The sequence below is a fragment of the Schistocerca gregaria genome, chromosome 4 (assembly GCF_023897955.1).
Source record: "Schistocerca gregaria isolate iqSchGreg1 chromosome 4, iqSchGreg1.2, whole genome shotgun sequence".
NCBI lineage: Eukaryota > Metazoa > Arthropoda > Insecta > Orthoptera > Acrididae > Schistocerca > Schistocerca gregaria.
This window is the reverse complement of record NC_064923.1, coordinates 281,400,489-281,419,464: the sequence shown is the minus strand read 5'-3', so window position 1 is coordinate 281,419,464 and position 18,976 is coordinate 281,400,489.

Below are 18,976 nucleotides of genomic sequence, written 5' to 3'. Positions count from 1 at the left end.
GAAGTTTGTGTGTAGCAGTATACCACCAGACTTTTGGAAAAACATCATACACACATTTCCGTAGATAGTAAGAGTCAATAAGTGCGAGAATTATCTCACAGTTAGCTTAACAGCTCATGAATCCAAATTGCTGACAAGAAAAACATACAGAAGAATGGAAAATAAATCTGAGAATCGTTAGATGACGGTTATTTTGGCTTTAGGAAAGATGAAGGCACCAGAGAGACAGTTTTCACGCTGCAGTTGATACTGGATGGGAAGACTGAAGACAAATCACGACACATTCATAGGATTTGAAGACTTGGAAAACGCGTTCGATAATGTAAAATGGAACAAGGTTTTTTTTTATTTCTGTGGAAAATAGCACTAAGCTAAATTGAACGACAGTTAATATATATTATATATAAGAACCACGAGGGAAAAATAAGAGTGAGGGGCCGAAAACGAAGTGTTTGGATTAAAAAAGCGTGTACAGCAGGGATGTAATCTTTCGTCACTACAGTTCAAGTTCCACATCGAAGAAGCAATGACAGAAATAAAAGAAAGCTTCCAGTGAGGGCTTAGAATTAAGAGTGCAAGGATGTTAGTGATAAGATTCGCTGATGGCACTGCTATCCTCAGTGAAAGTGAAGAAAAATTACAGAGTGTGATGAATAGAATGAACAGCTTAATGAGTACAAAATGGGAGATTAAAGTAAATGTAAAAAAAGGCGAAAATAATGATAAGTAGCGGAAATGAGATCAGTTAGAAAACAAACATCAGAATTGGCGATCACGAAGCAGATGAAGGAATTCTGCCATATGGACCGCTAGGTAGCCCATGGTGGACGAATCACTAAGGACGTAAGAAGCAGACGTCCGTTGGCAAAATGGAAATTCCTGGCGAAGAAAGGTTGCCCATAGGCCTTAATTTGGAGCACAACACTTTATGGTAGTGAAATATGGACTATGGGAAAACTGGGTAGAAGAGAATCGATGCATTTGAGGTGTGGTGCTTCAGAGGAATGTTGAAAAGTAAGTAGACAGATAAGGTGAGGAATGAAGAAGTTCACTGTAGAATCGGCAAGGAAAAGAATACATAGGAAACACTGACTAGAGGAAGGACACCGGTTAAGACATCAGGGAATAGCTTCCATGGTTCTAGAGAGAGTTGTAGGGGTAAAAATTATTGGGGAAGACAAAGATTGGAATACATCCAGCAAATAATAGAGGAATTAGGTTGCAAGTGCAACTCTGAGATGAAAAGGTCGGCATCGGGCGAAAATCGCTGGAGGCCAGCAGCAATCGAGACAGAAGACTAATAACTCAAAAATAAGAGTATACTAAAATCGATTTAAAAATTAAGAAACAAGTAACGCTATAAAACGATAGCAAACTAAAACATTAAATCATTCATATATTCTACGTCTGTTTTGGATCCTATGAAGCTGGGGACTGCCCACGAATAGGCTAGATCTTGTCATTTAGGAAGATGCTCCTACACTGCTTCTAACACCACTAGTGCTACTAGAAATCCTTCCGATTGATTCTCTGTCCCGGCAGTACTCAATCAAGTCACCGCAACGTCTTTCAGGTCTATCTATATGTCTATTTTTACACCTTTTCTTGTCATCAGTCATCCGACTGGTTTGATGCGGTCAGCCGCGGATATCTCTCCTCTGCCAACCTCTTCATCTCATAGTAGCAATTACAACCTACGTCCTCAATTCTTTGGTGGATGTATCTCCGTCTTTCTCTACAGGTTTTGCCTTCTACAGCTCCCTCTAATACCATGGAACTTACTCCGTGATGTCTTAATAAATGCCCAGCCATCCCGTCCCTTCTCCTTGTCAGTGTTTTCCACATATTCCTTTCCTCTCCGATTTTGAGCAGAACCTCATCATTCCTTTCCTGATCGGTCCACCTAATATTCAACATTTGTCTATGGCAGCACATCTCGAACGCTTCGATTCTCTTCTGTTTCAGTTTTCCCACAGCCCATGTTTCAGTAACATACAATGTTGTGGTCCATACGTACATTCTCAGAAATGTCTTCTTCGCATTGAGGTCTATGTTCGATACTAGTAGACATTTCTTGGCCAGTAGTGCCCCTTTTGCCAGTGCTAGTCTGGTTTTGATGTCCTCCTTGCTCCGTCCATCACAGCTTATTTTCCTGCCAAGCAGCAGAAATCCTTAACTTCATCTACTTCGTGACCATCAATCCAGATGTTAAGCAACTCACTGTTCTCGTTTCTGCTACTTCTCATTATTTTCGTCTTTCTTCGATTTATTTTCAATCCATATTTTGTACTCACCGTTCATTCTATCTAGCAGATCATGCAAATCTGTACTTTACTTTCACTGAGGATAGCGAAGTCATCAGAGAATCGTATCAATGATATGCTTTCACTTTGGATTTTAATTCCACTCTTGAACGTTTCTTTCATTTCCATCATTGCTTCTTCGACGTGCAGATTGAAAAGTAGGAGCAAAAGACTACATCCCTGTCTTACACCCCTTTTAATCCGAGCACTTCTTTCTTGTTCGCCCACTCTAATTATTCTCTCTTGACCCTTGCACGTAGTGTATATTACCCGTCTCTCCCTAATGTTTACCCCTATTTTTCCCAGAATTTCGAACATCTTGCACCATTTGACGCTGTCAAACGTTTTTTCCAGGTCGACATATTTTGTGTCTTGAGTTTTCTTTAGTCTTGCTTCCATTATCAAACAAAAAGTCAGAATTGCCTCTCTGGTGCCTTACCCTTTCCTAAACCAAATTATCGTCATCTAACTCATCCTCAATTTTCTTTTCCACGCTTCTGTGTGTTACTGTTATAAGTAACTTTGATGCATGAGCTGTTAAGATGATCGTGGACTAACTCTCACGCCTGTCATCTCCTGCAAACTTCGTAATTGTATGGATAACAATTTTCCGAAAGTCAGATGGTATGTCGCCAGACTCATATATTCTACACACCAACGTGAATAGTCGTTTTGTTGCCACTCGCCCCAATGATTTTAAAAATTCTGATGGAATGTTATCTGTCCCTTCTGACTTATTTGATCTTGAGCTCTCCAAAGCTTTCTTAAATTGCAGTTTTAATGCTGGATCCTCCATGTCTTCCACCATCGACTCCTGTTTCTTCTTCTGTCACATGAGACAAATCTTCCCCCTCATAGAGACCTTCAATGTACTCTTTCCACATATACGCTCTCTCCTCTGAATTTAACAATGGAATTACCGTTTCCCCCTTAACGTTACCAATCATCCTTTTAATTTTACCGAATGTTGTTTTAACTTTCTTTCGACAATGATTTCTTTTACGATTTCTTCGTATTTTTCATGCAGCGTTTTCGTCTTAGTTTGCCTGAGCTTCCTATTTGTTTCATTCCTCAGCGACTTGTATTTCTGTATTCCTGAATTTCCCTGAACATTTCTGTACTTCCTTTCTTTATCGATGACGGCCGATTTGGCAAAGGGGTTCTAAGCGCTTCAGTGCAGAACCGCGCTGCTGCTACGGTCGCAGGTTTGAATCCTGCCTCGGGCATGGATGTGTGTGATGTCCTTAGGTTAGTTAGGATTAAGTAGTTATAAGTCTAGGCGACTGATGACATCAGATGCTAAGTCCAATAGTGCTCAGAGCCATTTGAACCTTTATCGATCGTCTGAAGTATTTCTTTTGTTACCCATGGTCTTTTCACAGTTACCCTCTTTGTGCAACTGTACTGCCTTTTGAACCGCTCCTTATTGCCATGTCTACACCTTTAGAGAACTTCAAGCGTATCTCGTCATTCCTTAGTACTTCTGTATCTCACTTCTTTGCGTATTCGTTCTTTCTAACTAATCTCTTAAACTTCAGTCTACTCTTCATCACTACTAAATTGTGATCTGAGTCTGTATGTATTGCTGGGTACATCCAGTATCTGATTTCGGAATCTCTGGCTGACCATGATGTAATCCAACTGAAGTCTTCTCGTATCACGCGGCCTTTTTGTGATTCTTGAACAGAGTGTTTACTATTACTAGCTGAAACGTATTACAGAACTCAGTTAGTCTTTCCCCTTTTTCATTCCGTGTTCCGAGCCCATATTCTCCTGTAACCTTTTTTTCTCCTTCCCCTAAAACTGCATTCCAGTCCCCATGACTACTAGATTTTCAGCTCCCTTTATGTACTGTATTTCCTCTTCATTATCCTCACATAATTTCTCTATCTCTTCATCTTCACCTTGTGATCTCGGTATGTATGCCTGAATTATCGTTGTCGGTGCTGGTTTGCTGTCGATTCTGATAAGAACAACCCTATCACCGAACTGTTCACATTAACACACTCGCAGCCCTACCTTCCTATTCATAAGGAATCATACTCCTGTTTTACCATTTTCTGATGCTGTTGATTTTACCCTATAGTCATCTAACCAGAAATGTTTGTTTTCTTTCCATTTCACTTCACTGTCCCCTACTATATCCAGATTGAGCCTTTTCATTTCCCTTCTCAGATTTTCTAGCTTTACTACCACGTTGAAGCCTTTGACATTCCATGTCCCGACTCGTAAAACGTTATGTTTTCGTTGTTTAGTGAATCTTGTTCTCATTGTCAGCTTATCTTGGGCAATCTCCTTCCGGTGATCCAAATGGGGGACTATTCCTTAATCTTTTGTCAATGGAGAGATTATCATGACACTTTGCAGTTACATGCCACATGCCCTCTGGATGCACATAATGTATCTTTAGTGCACTGGTTCCCTTGCATTCCGCACCCTCATGCCGTTGATCATTGCTGATTCTTTCGCCTCTAGGCTCCGTTTCCCACCCGAAGGTCAACTGAGTGCCCTGAACCTCTGTTCGCACCTCTGCCATCTCTGACATTGCCGTTGGCAGAGTGAGGGTGACTTCTTATGCCGGAAGTCTTTTTCTATCAAAGACGCTATCCCTAGACTACGGGTGCACTGCCACAGAGAACAATAAAAAAAATTATGTACTGTCCTGGTCTTACGGAATGTTTGAAACAGTGTTGTCACTTCAAGTTCCACAACTGGATTGGCATCGTGGAGTGTACTAGCTGATGTAGAACGTGATCTTCCCCTCGGTGAGAGGCAGAGGGAGCGTCTGTCGGCTCGTGTTGTCTTGGAGATGTAAGAGCCTTGGTCCTACTGGCAAACCTTTCTCTGATAACATAGGGATCCAAGATGCTGCCATGATCCTAAATACAACCTCCAAGAGGGAAAAATAAAAATGGAAGACCAATAATGTACTCGAATTAGAAACACTATGAGACAGGTATGTAGACTTCCACTAGATTAGATTAGATTAGATGAATACTTGTTCCATAGATCATGAATACGACACTTCGTAATGATGTGGAACGTGTCAGGTTAATGAAAGATGTCTGTACAAGATATTACATTACACAAAATATTGCATGACACTAATGCTTAAGTTAGTTTTTTCCCTCCCTTAATTTATATCTAAAAATTCAGCCAATGAGTAGAAGGAGTTGTCATCTAGAAATTATTTTAATTTATTTTTAAATGTTGGTTGACTATCTGTCAGGCTGTTTGGTAGGTGACCAAAGACTTTTGTGGCAGCATAATTTACCCCCTTCTGTGCCAAAGTCAGATTTAACCCTGCATAGTAAAGATCATCCTTTCTCCTGGTGTTATAGCTATGCACACTGCTATTACTTTTGAACTGGGCTGGATTATTAACAACAAATTTCATAAGTATATATATATATATATATATATATATATATATATATATATATATATATATATATATATATATATATACTGTGAGGTTACTGTGAGGATCCCTAGATCCTTAAATAGATGTCTGCAAGATGACCGTGGATGGGCTCCAGCAATTATTCTGATTACACGTTTTTGAGCAATGAATACTTTTCTACTCAACGATGAATTACCCCAGAATATGATATCATACGAAAGCAGTGAATGAAAGTAGGCATAGTAAGCTAATTTACTGAAATTCTTATCACCAAAATTTGAAATAACCCTAATAGCATACGTAGCCAAATTCAGACGTTTCAGCAGACCATCAATGTGTTGCTTCCAGTTTAACCTCTCATCAATGGACACACCTAAAAATTTTGAAAATTCTACCCTAGCTACAGACTTCTGTTCAAAGTCTATATCTATTGCTAGAGTTGTGCCATTTACTGTACAGAACTGTATATACTGTGTTTTATCAAAATTTAAAGAGAGTCCGTTTGCTGAGAACCACTTAATAATTTTGTGAAAAACATCATTTACAATTACATCACTTTGTTCTTGGTTTTTGGATGTTATTACTATACTTGTATCATCAGCAAAAAGAACTAACTTTGCATCTTCATCAATATGGAATGGTAAGTCATCAATGTATATCAAGAACAGTAAAGGATCTAAGACCCAACCCTGTGGGACCCCGTGCTTGATAGCCCCCCAGTTTGAGGAATCAGCTGTTGTATTAACATTACATGAACCACTTATCTCAACTTTCTGCATTCTTCCAGTTAAGTATGAATTAAACCATTTGTGCACTGCCCCCCTCAAACCATAATGATTTAGCTTATCTGCTACTGTTAATCTATGCAGCGGAAAAGCAGTGAAAAAAGTTAAAAAAAGTTCAATAGTCGGATTGTAATTCAGGGTGAAAGGACGTCAATAAGATCAGCTGATTTGCTACCCAACGTCAAAACGAGGAAGAATTGCAGGACATACTGAATGGGATCATCAATATTGGTGATCACGAAGCAGACAAAGTGAAGGAATTCTGCTAACTTTGAAGCAAAAATAGCATATTACGGACAAAACAAGAGGACATTAAAAGCAGACTAGAACAGGCAAGGAGGACATTGTGGAAGAAATCAAGACTAGTAGTGCAAAATATAATTTGAGGTGTAAGGTTCTGGGAACGTAAGTTTGGAGCACAATATTATACGGAAGTGAAATGGGAAAGAAGAGAATCCCAGAGTTTGAGGGGTATTGCTGAAGAAGGATGTCGAAAATTAGAAAGACAGATAAGAAATGTAGAACTTCTCAGCAGATTCGTCGAGGCAAGGAAGGTGTGGTAAACACTGATAAGAAAGAGGAAAAGAGTAATAGGACATACGTTGAGACAGCAAGTAATAACTTCCAAGGTACTAGAGGGAGCTATAGTCGAAGGAAATCCGTGGCCAGTCAGATGACTGATAGTAAAAGAAAAAAAAAAAGATTGCCTTCCCCGATCCGAACTTCCACTCCAATGACTGCTTCGTCGATGGACCCGAGACCCTAATCTTTCCTTCCGAGTGAACCATCCAGGCACGATTCGTGACCCGTCCTTACAGTTCCATGTTCAGCGATTACCATTTCCGTAACGTCGCAGAAGCTCTCAAGAGATGGAAGAAAAGTAACAGAAAGATGAAGCAGTAATGAAAATGGTGGCTGGAGGGAGGGGTCGGGAGGAGAGAAGGTGCATCATAGGTCGTTCCCGGATAGCTCAGCGAAAAAAATCAGGACCCGAGCTATTTTGAGTTTTAGACAAGCGCATACTTGTAATCTGTTGTCACCATTTAACCCATTCTGCTGCCAAATGGAAGATCTATGCCGAGTGCCACTCTTTGCCACCAGACTTTTTCTACATCCAGAAGCTACTGCCTGTAACATTCAACTTGCGTGATACAAGTGTCAAATGCCTTGAAAGTCTTATTTTTATATCCATTCTTCATGCACATAGTAACATTTTCTACAGTTGCTATTATTATAAGAAACAATAGTGAACCTGCTAGCAGATTACAAGCAAACCATAGAAAAACAAAGAATAAAATACAAAAATTGAAGTAAATGTTATTGAAGTAACAGTATTTTTTACTAAAGGTAGGAGCCTAGAACACATTTACAGTTCAGAAAACGTTTAGCACACTGGAAACACTGTAACTGACGGAATACTTGCAGATGCGTCGCCACTTTTAACCATGAACCCTAGTTTGTTATTTACATATCATTTGATGGATTCTTTTATCAAAATGATATGGAAAGAGTCAATTTACGGCATATATGTACATCATTACCATTAACACTAATGAATAATCTACTAGTTTTTTAGAGGCAGTCAGTTTTCAAATAAGAATCCGTCCATGGAATAACATTTGTCGAGAAGAAATAATTTTTTGTTAGATTTACAACTTACTTTGCTACCTGCAGACATTTCATGTTATTGGGTAAATGATAAAACATTTCAGTTGTTGCTTATTAAACTAATTTCTTCATCACTAATATCATTAACAATGGGTAATAAAGGTTATTTATGATGTGTTTTTACTTATTACTGTCACCTTATCGCAGTTCCCACTCTCACTTTTCCCAGTAAACCTATCTATTTCAGAATACAACACTTCTAATTCTGCCTGAACTAGTGAAACCTTTCTTCGCTGTTCCACGATTCTCTTGTCTCTACCGCATAATCTAAAACTCCATGAGAGAGCCTCATCTGATAATTAAGTGACCTCTCCGCTACAACACAGCAATGAAATACCAAACAACAGTTCGGAAATGTTTCCCCCCCAAATTGCTAATATTCGACAACACCCACATTTACAACACATTACGATAGGTCTATAGTAAACTGAAAAACACTTTACAAAACTGTAATGAAGTAATAACTAGTCAGTGCTTACCTTCCGATGAGTTGTGCAGCTAACTTCCAGGTCACGGGCGGACTTAAACACCACAGGGATATTCACTGAACGTAAGTTCAAGATCGCAGAAGACACGAAATAAGTAAAAACTAAAAGATATACAACGTTTTTAAGGATAATCGGAAACAGTCACTATCAGCAAGTTATGTAAAGCAGTCTAATGTATTCAAACAAAACGTAACAACTAGACCGCGATCGTACACAAATGCTAGAACGCAATAAACACTCCAAAGATATTCAGTGACGTAAACTTCAGATCACAGAAGTCACGGAACGAAAGAAAACTAAAGGATCACTTTATTTTAAAAGACAATATTAACAAGATACTATCCGGAAATTATGGAAATCACTGTAATACATTCAAAACAGTACTTAGTGTTTCTTAGCACTGGTTGTGATGTTGGCGCTTTATAGACGAGTCGTATGTCGTACGACACACGTAATTCACATCTAACTTTTATGCTCCCATTTTAAGCCGTTATTTACATTCTTATGTTGTCAGAGGGGCTATTTGGTTTGTAACGACTGTGCTATTCCTGGCTAAGGGGAGCTGAAGCAATATTTCTACCTTTTTTCCGAAAATTTTGAATTCCAGAAGTGATACTCGGGTTGCGTGTGTAATGGTACTGATGAAAGTTGTACCGGTCTGTGCCAGCTGCTAAGTTTCTGCGCAACCATCCCTGTGTTTTCTCGTCTATAACAATACCTAAATAATCAAATTTATGTAATGTATCTCGTAGGAATCGCTTCTTAAAAACTAGGAACTCTTGAACAGCGTCTCTTATTAGGAAAACCCAAATTCTCAGGAGAAAGATTATTCATGTGAGAGGCAGGTATGAAAGGTAAGAGGGATTATGCAAAAATTTCGATAGGCCAGGATTTTATTTCAAGTGAGAGACGCGAAACAGATAACGAGGAAAGAGACGAAGGACTGTGTAGGCCACGTAACAGGGCTTTGTATGTGGAGTGCTTCGAAAATTTTTTAACAGGTGTCCTTTTTATGATTTTTCTAAGTTTCACGGTAAAACAAGTTATTCGTAAATGAACTGCGTAGTAACGTCTGAGAAGGAATTGGTACTGAATGGCCTGCCTTACCAACTAGTGACCAAAATAATGTGCAGTTCAAAACAACTAGATACATGTGTAACCAGCGTCCTTAGAATTATACCTACTTCTTGAAGATGAATGTTGAGAGTACAAGCTAATTCCTTTCATAAAACAATAAGCGCCTTAGGAAAGTTACAGCAGTTGGTGGGGTTGCTGGCTTTATCTAGACTTCCAAAGTTTCTGACTCCTTTGTTTTACCGCTTTCAGTGTCGTCAACGGAGCAGTGGACGCACTTTCCGCCTATCATTAGCACACACAACGCAATAAGCCGAACAGTGATGAATCGGCACGAGTACGTCAGGCGCACTGCATGCCGCTGGCCCAACTCTTCAGTGGAGATTGACTTGCGTCATACGGCACTGTGAGACACGTGACCAGGGAAAGCTATGTTGTGGCTATCAGACCGGAAGTCTGGGAGTCACGGTCAGACTTTCAACGTTACTGAACACAGCTGCTTGTTACTCACCTCCTGCCACTCTGTCTTACGCTGACTTACTGCCCTTCCTGCTAACCACAACACAACAACGGTTTAAGAACCGGTGTTTCTGGTATTCTAATTTGTGTAAAGCCCAAATCCTCTTTTACACAATGGAATCACTGTCCATCTCCTCCCACCAATGTAAAGCGTTGTCTGGAAATAAACTTGTGCCCCTACACATTTAGTGCCACTCTTACTTTATTATTACATATAACTGGATCCTTCCCTTACCTTCTAGTAGAAAAGTTTCAAATTTAAGTTGGAAAGGAAAGAAAAGTGTGCCGATTCATTACAATTAGAATTAGGTTTTCGGCTTTTCAAATCACCACAAAGTAGCAACTGACTAGTGTTCACGAGAGACAACAGTGTATAAGAAGGCGAAACCTTAAAAAATTAAAGACATGACGAATAAATAGAGTCTTAGGTTGTGACATTAGATAGGAATGTAAATCCGAGTGTTCAACACTCGCGTTAGAAATATGTCACGATAGTGGGTTAGTGTGGCGCAGATGCTTGAGAAAGAAGTTGCCGATGACATTGTAATTCTGTCAGAGACAGCAAAGGACTTGGAAGAGCAGCTGAAGGAAATGGACAGTGTCTTGAAAGGAGGGTATGAGATGAACATCAACAAAAGCAAAACGAGGATTGTGGAATGTAGTCGAATTAAGTCGGGTGATGCTGAGGGAATTAGATTAGGAAATGAGACACTTAAAGTAGTAAAGGAGATTTGCTATTTGGGGAGCAAAATAACGGACGATGGTCGAAGTAGAGAGGATATAAAATGTAGACTGGAAATGGCAAGGAAAACGTTTCTGAAGAAGAGAAATTTGTTAACGTCGAGTATAGATTTAAGGGTCAGGGAATCGTTTCTGAAAGTATTTGTATGGTGTGTAGCCATGTATGGAAGTGAAACATGGACGATAAATAGTTTGGACAAGAAAGAACAGAAGCTTTCGAAATGTTGTACTACAGAAGAATCCTGAAGATTAGATGGGTAGATCGCATAACTAAGGAGGAGGTATTGAATAGAATTGGGGAGAAGCGGAGATTGTGGCACAACTTGACTAGTAGAAGGGATCGGTTGGTAGGACATGTTCTGAGACATCGAGGGATCACCAATTTAGTATTGGAGGGCAACGTGGAGGGTAAAAGTCGTAGAAGGAGACCAAGAGATGAATATACTAAGTAGATTCAGAAGGATGTAGGTTTCAGTAGGTACTGGGAGATGAAGAAGCTTGCACAGGATAGAGTAGCATGGAGAGCTGCATCAAACCAGTCTAAGGACTGAAGACCACAACAACATTATCAGTTTGGTTTCCTGAGTAATATAATCTATATTAATTGTAGTTTTGGATGCTTTAAGTATAGAACACCTGTTGTTGCTGATGAATTCTTACCGTATCTATCAATTTTGGAGATCCGGTGTGTTCTACTCATGTTCAGTATCCCGTTTCACAACGATGAGTGTGAGTCGAATGAAAATCGTAAATACGCAGCTGGTCTTTAACACTGCACCACCACGAAGGCGCCATGCAACAGACATCAAGTGGTCATGAAGAGTATGACAATCATTGACAATCAATTGATGAGCAAATTCAGGGCAAGCTCGCAAAGCAGATAGAAGTAGCGTCATTTACATTCTGTGTCCTGTGCTCGAACGTAGTGAGCTATCTCGAACACAAAGACCTCCTCAGCGCTAACGTGCATGGATTCCGAAAACAACGATCAGGTGAAAGCTCGCTCTTTTCTCACATGAATCGTGAAAGACATTGTCCAAGGCAGCCAGGTAGATGCCGTACTTCTTGACTTCCGAAAACCATTTGATTCAGTGTACCTTTATGGACATGTTAATATGAGACGTATGGTGAGCGCCATTGGTTCGCTCATCTATTCGTTTGCCAAGTTCCTAACAACATTATTACGATTGCATATGGGCCGATCTGATTCCTATACCAAGAATTTGACATATTTTATCAGTAATTTAAGCGGCATAGTGGTCCAGCCGGAGGAAATATTTGTTAGCTTTGATGTTTTATCGATACTTACATGGTTCCGCTTAATGAGGTGTTTCAACAGCTGAACTGGATTTTTCCGTTCCGATGTTAGAGAACTGTTTAAATATTGCCTCAGGACCACGTATTTTCAATGGAACGATTAGTTCTATGAATAGACAGATGGTGTGGCTATGGCGATCACCTTAAGCCCAGTTATAGCGAATTTCTTTGTGGAAAAATTCGAGGAGTAGGAACTGGAAACCGCGAACAAAAACTTAAAATCCGGTTCAACTATGTAGATGATACGTTTGTTTTGTGGAGACACGACAGAGAGGTCGTTTTCAGAAGCATCTCAATCGGATTAATCCGAAGACTCAATTTACCGTGGGGGCGGAAGATAAAACTTTCTTCTTGAGCTAGTTTTCAAGTAAGAATGTTTGGCATAGACTACACAGTTTACCGAAAATACACGCAAACAGATGGGTACCTACACCGGCATTCGAACTACTACTCAGAACAAAAGCGAAGCATCATAAAAACGTTGGCGGGGAGAGCAACGAACATTAGCAAATAACAGCTGCTTGAAGAGGAACTAAAACTCCTCATCAGTGCCTTGCTCAAGAATGGCTATTCGTCTGCTGAGGTAGAAAGCGCATAAAGACAGTGTAAGGTGTCAGGCAAATCCAACACCTTACATGAAAACCCTGACATGATAAGCAAATCCAGTAGTATGTCACATAGCTCCGAATAAGTCGTGACATTAAATTAACCAAAGTAATACGAGTAACGAGTGAGCAAATGGAATACCACAGACTAACACAAGAATGCCTAAATGCATGTCGTACCTTCCCACCGTGAGGTAGACGCAGTTCCGAGGGGAGAAACGAGGACAGAAGCCGAGAGCAGAACCGTGTTAAGCTAGAAAAGGGAGGGGCTGGGCACCCACGCCGCGAGCCTACCTGTACAACTATACAACCCGCACGTTTTAGCGTGAGGCTTTTTCGCGTCTCAGGTATGTCAAGGACAACCCCCAGCCCATGTTAAAAGCTAGAGCCCTCCAGAAAAGCAGTATAGATCTTACGATAACACAAAAAGGGCCACTACCACCCGCAAGTTTTAGCGTGAGACTTTTTCACGTGTCTGTTACATTAGGACAATCCTCCAGCCCATGTTAAAAGATAGAGCCCTCCAGAAGAACAGTATAGATCTCACGATAACGCTAAAAGGACCACACTAGTTGCAGGTTTTAGCGTGAGACTTTTTAGCGTCTCTGTTACGTTGCAAACTTTAAAAACATTGCCCCACCACGAAAAGTATAACGTTTCTCATTGGATAGACAGAATTTTTGTAGGCGGAGCTTAAGGTTAACATTGAGACCCTGATTGGTCAGATGAAAACTGGCCAGATAGTTTTTTAAACTAACTTCGGTAAATTGTAGTAAGGAGAAGTTAGAGTAGAGTTGGTTCCGAGACGGCGAGCTGGATGGCTGCTGCGCCGGCTGCATTTTTGAGCGCATAAGGCTCCACTCAGAACTGCAGAAGTCTCATCTATTCCATCCAGTTTTTGCGTAATACTAGTGTCGATCGTTAATTAAAACTCATGGTGTTCACATTTGCCACTTGAAGAACAGATCTGAAACGCGATAATTTTTCTATTTTTAGTTATTGAGAAGCCACATCAGCCACTGTAATTTACGACAATTTAAATAAGTAATTAAAGATAATTGAGGGTCACTGTAGACCATTTTTATAGTTGTAGACCATTTTGATAGTTTTCTCTTTTGTGAAACTTAATTTAAACCTAGATTATAGATGTGATATGGCATAGGTCATCCTTCGATCCATTGTAGAACTTGGAAACCCATTTAGGGAATATTCGTTCACATTTTTGTTGAACGCAGTTGGTTTTTACCATCCTGTATTAAAACATTTCCTTTTATCAATAGTGCAATTTATAAACGAAGTTTTGTGAGTAGAATAAAATTTCCAATTGTAAACTTAACTCCTTTTTCGACGTTATTTTACCAGCTAACTAAAAATAGGAAAGCCTTGAACCCTTTCTACTAAATTTAGTTAGTATTAAGATTCTTTTACAGGGAGTGCAGTGGAGCTGACGCTGAGATCATTAAGTATTTGGTTATATCATCGCTAGTCTCACTGAACTCTTCTGAATTCTACATGTCATGTGTGGTCTGGCGTCTCCTTACCAGCAACAGGTCCCAGGTTCAAACTAGTTAATTCCCTAAAAAACACGCTCAGAGCGTCGTTGCGCGAAAGTGGTAGGGAGACACGATATAGTACAATCAGACACCACCATGAATGTTTAGAACAGCAGCTCAAAAATGATAGGGATGCACAAGCGCCTGTGAAATATAGTGTTTCCTAACTTTTGTTAAGGACGTCACTGACTGCATAAGAAAATTTTTGACAAAACGGAACATCACTGTAATCTGCAAGCCCACTCGGAAGATACAGGATGAGCTAAAATCGAGCAACGATGCTTACAAACCTAAGGAAAAAGCGGAAATTATAGGATTCCTTGTAGATGTAGGGATGTGTGCGTGGGTACTACAAGAAAAAGGCAGAAAACGAATAGAAGTGCACAAGCGCAACTGCAGATGGAGAGAGACTGACAGATCAGACAACATACTCATTTTGATAGGACTCAGGTGGCGCAGTGGTTAGCACACTGGACTCGCATTCGGGAGGACGACGGTTCAATCCTGTCTCCAGCCATCATGATTTAGGTTTTCCGTGATTTCCCTAAATCGTTTCAGGCAAATGCCGGGATGGTTCCTTTGAAAGGGCACTGCCGATTTCCTTCCCAATCCTTCCCTAAACCGAGCTTGCGCTCCGTCTCTAATGACCTCGTTGTCGACGGGACGTTAAACACTAATCTCCTCCTCCTCCTCCTCCTCCTTATCGAACAGTCGCTTCAGTTAAATATGTCGTCACGTTGCAAAGTTATATGAAATGGAATGAGCACACCAGACTGACAGTAGGGAAGGCGAAAGCTGGGAGAATTTGGGAAAGTGTAGCTCATCAGTAAACGAGACGGCGTATAGAAACAAACTGCGAACTATTATTGAGTACTGTTCGAATATTTACAATCGCCAGTAGGTCGGATTAAAGGAAGACATCGAAGCAATTCAGAGGTGTCATACTAGATTTGTCACCGGTATCTCCGATGAGAACACAGATATTACGGAGATGCTCCTTGAACTGAAATGGGAGTCTCTGGAGAGAGGACGATGCTCTTTTCGTAAGGCAGTATTGCGCGAATTTACAGAACCGGTACCTGAAGCCCACTGCTGCCACCAATTTCGCATGACGACCATGAAGATAAGATGCGTGCTGAGACTTTTAGACAGCCGTCTTCCCCTCAGGGTATTCGCATGTGGAACAGGACAGGAAATGACTACAAGTGGTACAAGGTACCCTCCGCCATGCACAGGACCGTGGTTTGAGCAGTACCTATTTATACACAGATGTAGACTGGATACGCAACATGGCCACCTGGTTCATATAGCTGACAATTTATATAGAAAGCGTTACACTCTTGACGTATTAACGTCTGGGTCTATGCTCTGTCTGCTAAATTATCATTTAACAACATAACTCAAGATTGCATGCTGCCTTTGCTGGCTTGGCCTTCCAAGAAAAATGGGGGTCCTCGATTGCAACCGTCTTGGTACGTCCCCGCTCTCTCACCTAATGGAGAGTCTAGCACGCATCCTCTCGCCAGCCACTGTGTTAAATGAAGTCTGGCGTAGGGATGAAACAGCATGGAATGACGTGCCTTTATCTATCATCAAAGTTCAATTTGAGTCAGTCGAACAAGATCTGTCACTGCTGTCATAGGTGGCAGTTCTGTATACGTAATTTCGCGGCCTGTACATCACAAATCAACTCCAAAATATGATATTGTATTCTCCCTAATATAATGTGTATTCACAAAAGCAAAATTTCGTTATTTGCTGTTCTTTCTCATGTTGTCATTGTAAATATCAATGGAGTAGATTTTAATAGTTATTTATTGTGGAAATGCATCACGAAGCTGTACCATTTTATGACATTGATGTGAGCCCGAATGGGCACCCCTGTCATATAGACCTCCCTTCTGTCGTGAGAGTTGGCCGGCGCTGCATATACTACCGGTGCTAATACGAAAGGCAGTCAAATGAAAATCGAATACTAGCCACTGTGGGACCATGAAATGGTTCCATTCAATAGCAATTATCACAGGCGTTAAGACAAGTGATCGGCCGCTGACGGATCCACAACGGCACCCACTCTTGCACTCCCTCGTCCGACGTCCAAGTTTGTCTTTCTTCAGATCGCTAAAGACGTAAAAATCACACAGTAAAAGACCCTGGCTGCACAGGAGATGTTGCAGTATTTCCAAAACAAATCGCTGAAGTGTCGCCGGTGTCCGCTTGGCAGTGTGTGGGCTGACGTTATCGTGTAACAGTACGATTCCATCCGACAACATTTTGACTACTCCAGGGCAAAAGGCAAAGCAAAACTGCAACACGCTATGAAGTCAGAAAGCCCAGAAATGCTGTCGCCTGTCACACGATGGCGCTCGCACCCATATTGCCCATCGGACGAAGGCCACAGTTCAACGATATGGTCGGGGAAATACAACACCCTCCGTACACGCCGGATCTTTCACCGTGTGATTTTCTCGACTTTGGAGACCTGAAGAAAGACATGCGCGGACTTCAGTCGGACGAGGAAGTGCGAGAGTGGATGCGTTTGTGCGTCCGTAAGCGGCCGAATGCGCTCTACGAAACGGGAATTGACCGTCACGTCTCCCAGTGTGGCGATTACTTTTGAATGGAATCAGTGCTTAGTCCCACTATAGCACGTGTTCAGTTTTCATTTGACAGCCCTTTATACTACGTCATTATTCCAGTGGCCCTCGGAAGCGTCATCAGTTGCGAGGGACAACGTTGCACGTATCTCGTCACGTGCAACCGATAGGATGGAGCTGCAGTATCTCTGAGCGATATTACTAAGTAGAGCCCCTCGGCTTAGCCGGAATTGGGTGTTATCTAGAGCACACTTCGACAGAGTTGTTCAGCGGCGAAACGCTTCGACTGTGTCGACAGTGCCAGCTGCTCCTGCCACACTCGGCATCGGTTCGAAGTGGGACTGACGCTCTTCGACCTTGTTCACAACAGGATAAAGACTGAATTGTGTAACTGGGCATAGTCATTGAGAGGACTCTTACGGACCTGTATTGCACAACTAACTTGAGCATTGTGTTAGTCGCTGACAGGTTTCCTTCGAAGTTGCACTGCATACAGATCGTGAAGTTGAGAACTGTCTTCCTCCACTAAAAATGACTTTTAGGAACCTTTCACTGCAATCATTTTAGTAGCTGTGTGTTTAGAAGGGATGCCTGATGTGAAACTGGGAGCAGTAACCCACTTACACTAACATGAGTAGCACATCAAGAGAGAGTTGCCAATATCGTACGTAGCAAGGCCTGAACCGCAACAAAATATGCAACAAGGACGTGTGGCCCGTAGACACACAGCAAATGTAATTCGCCTTTCCCTCCCCATGCTCAGTTTGAGTTTGCTATCTCTTACAAAGTTCCTAAATTCCCTCCCAATGTACTGACTTGGGTGCCGGCGCTCCTATGTACTGTTCGGCGTACCTCTTTTTTAGAACAGACGCTCTTGTTACTCAGTACTTCTCTGTGTGGCCCAGTCATAGGAAAATGCTCTAGGAATGGTGTGCTGAGTATGGTGGCTGTACGGAACAGACTGACTCCAGGTCTGTGGATGTCGCAATTGTTGTGCAGATTGCATGGGGGCTCTGCCTTACCACGTTGCAACATAGCAGCTACAGACAGTTTAACAGAATACAACTGCATTTTCAATGTTACGTTAAAATTGTTCATATTAAAACACACGTTTCGGAAGTACTAGTTTTCATACTCCTGCTCAAACCATCACAAGAATCAGAACAGCGATGAATAAAATCAGTAAGTAGTTTGTAACAGACGGTACAAAATTTCAATCTGAGTTGTATTCGTTTACTTCCCTCGCCAGTCTTCTTGTGGAGCACCATCTCCGTTATTACCATTCAGTTTTGCTTCGTTGTCCTCCGACACACATGGACTAATAAGGACCGATGCTTGCACCACATGGCGCACATCTGAAGTGTAGCTAAGACGCCTAACGTTTACATCAAATAGACATAATCACAAAAACACACATACGAAAGTAAAATGGTGTGCAAGACTTAAGGACGAAAGTAACTTTCCCATTACGTGTCGCTGCCAAGCTACACAGTCCGACGTCTGCCTCGGTAGCTGCGTGGTCACTGCGGGGGCTTGCTATGCAAAGTGGTCCGAATTCGAATCTCGACGGGTGGAGATTTTTCTTTGTTCGGGAACTGGGTTTCGCGGTGCTCTTACTTCCGTATCTTCATAATTGACATTACTATTGAGATGGCTGATGAAGCACGGCCCGAAAGCCAATAAATTAAAAAAAAAAAACACAACACATCTCAATGAAACTTGGATCATACGTAGAAGAAAAGTACAAAAGGTGACTGGCAGAATTTCGCAATGTGACGAATTTTTTCAATGCCCCCCTCTTGGGGAGATGTCGCATTAACGTAGCAAGCCAGAGGAAATTCCCGGTCTTCCAGTTTTCAGGTTCAGCAGGGGACTGGCAGTCCACCCACTACGTTTTCACAAGAAAATAAAAAATTTGGGTGG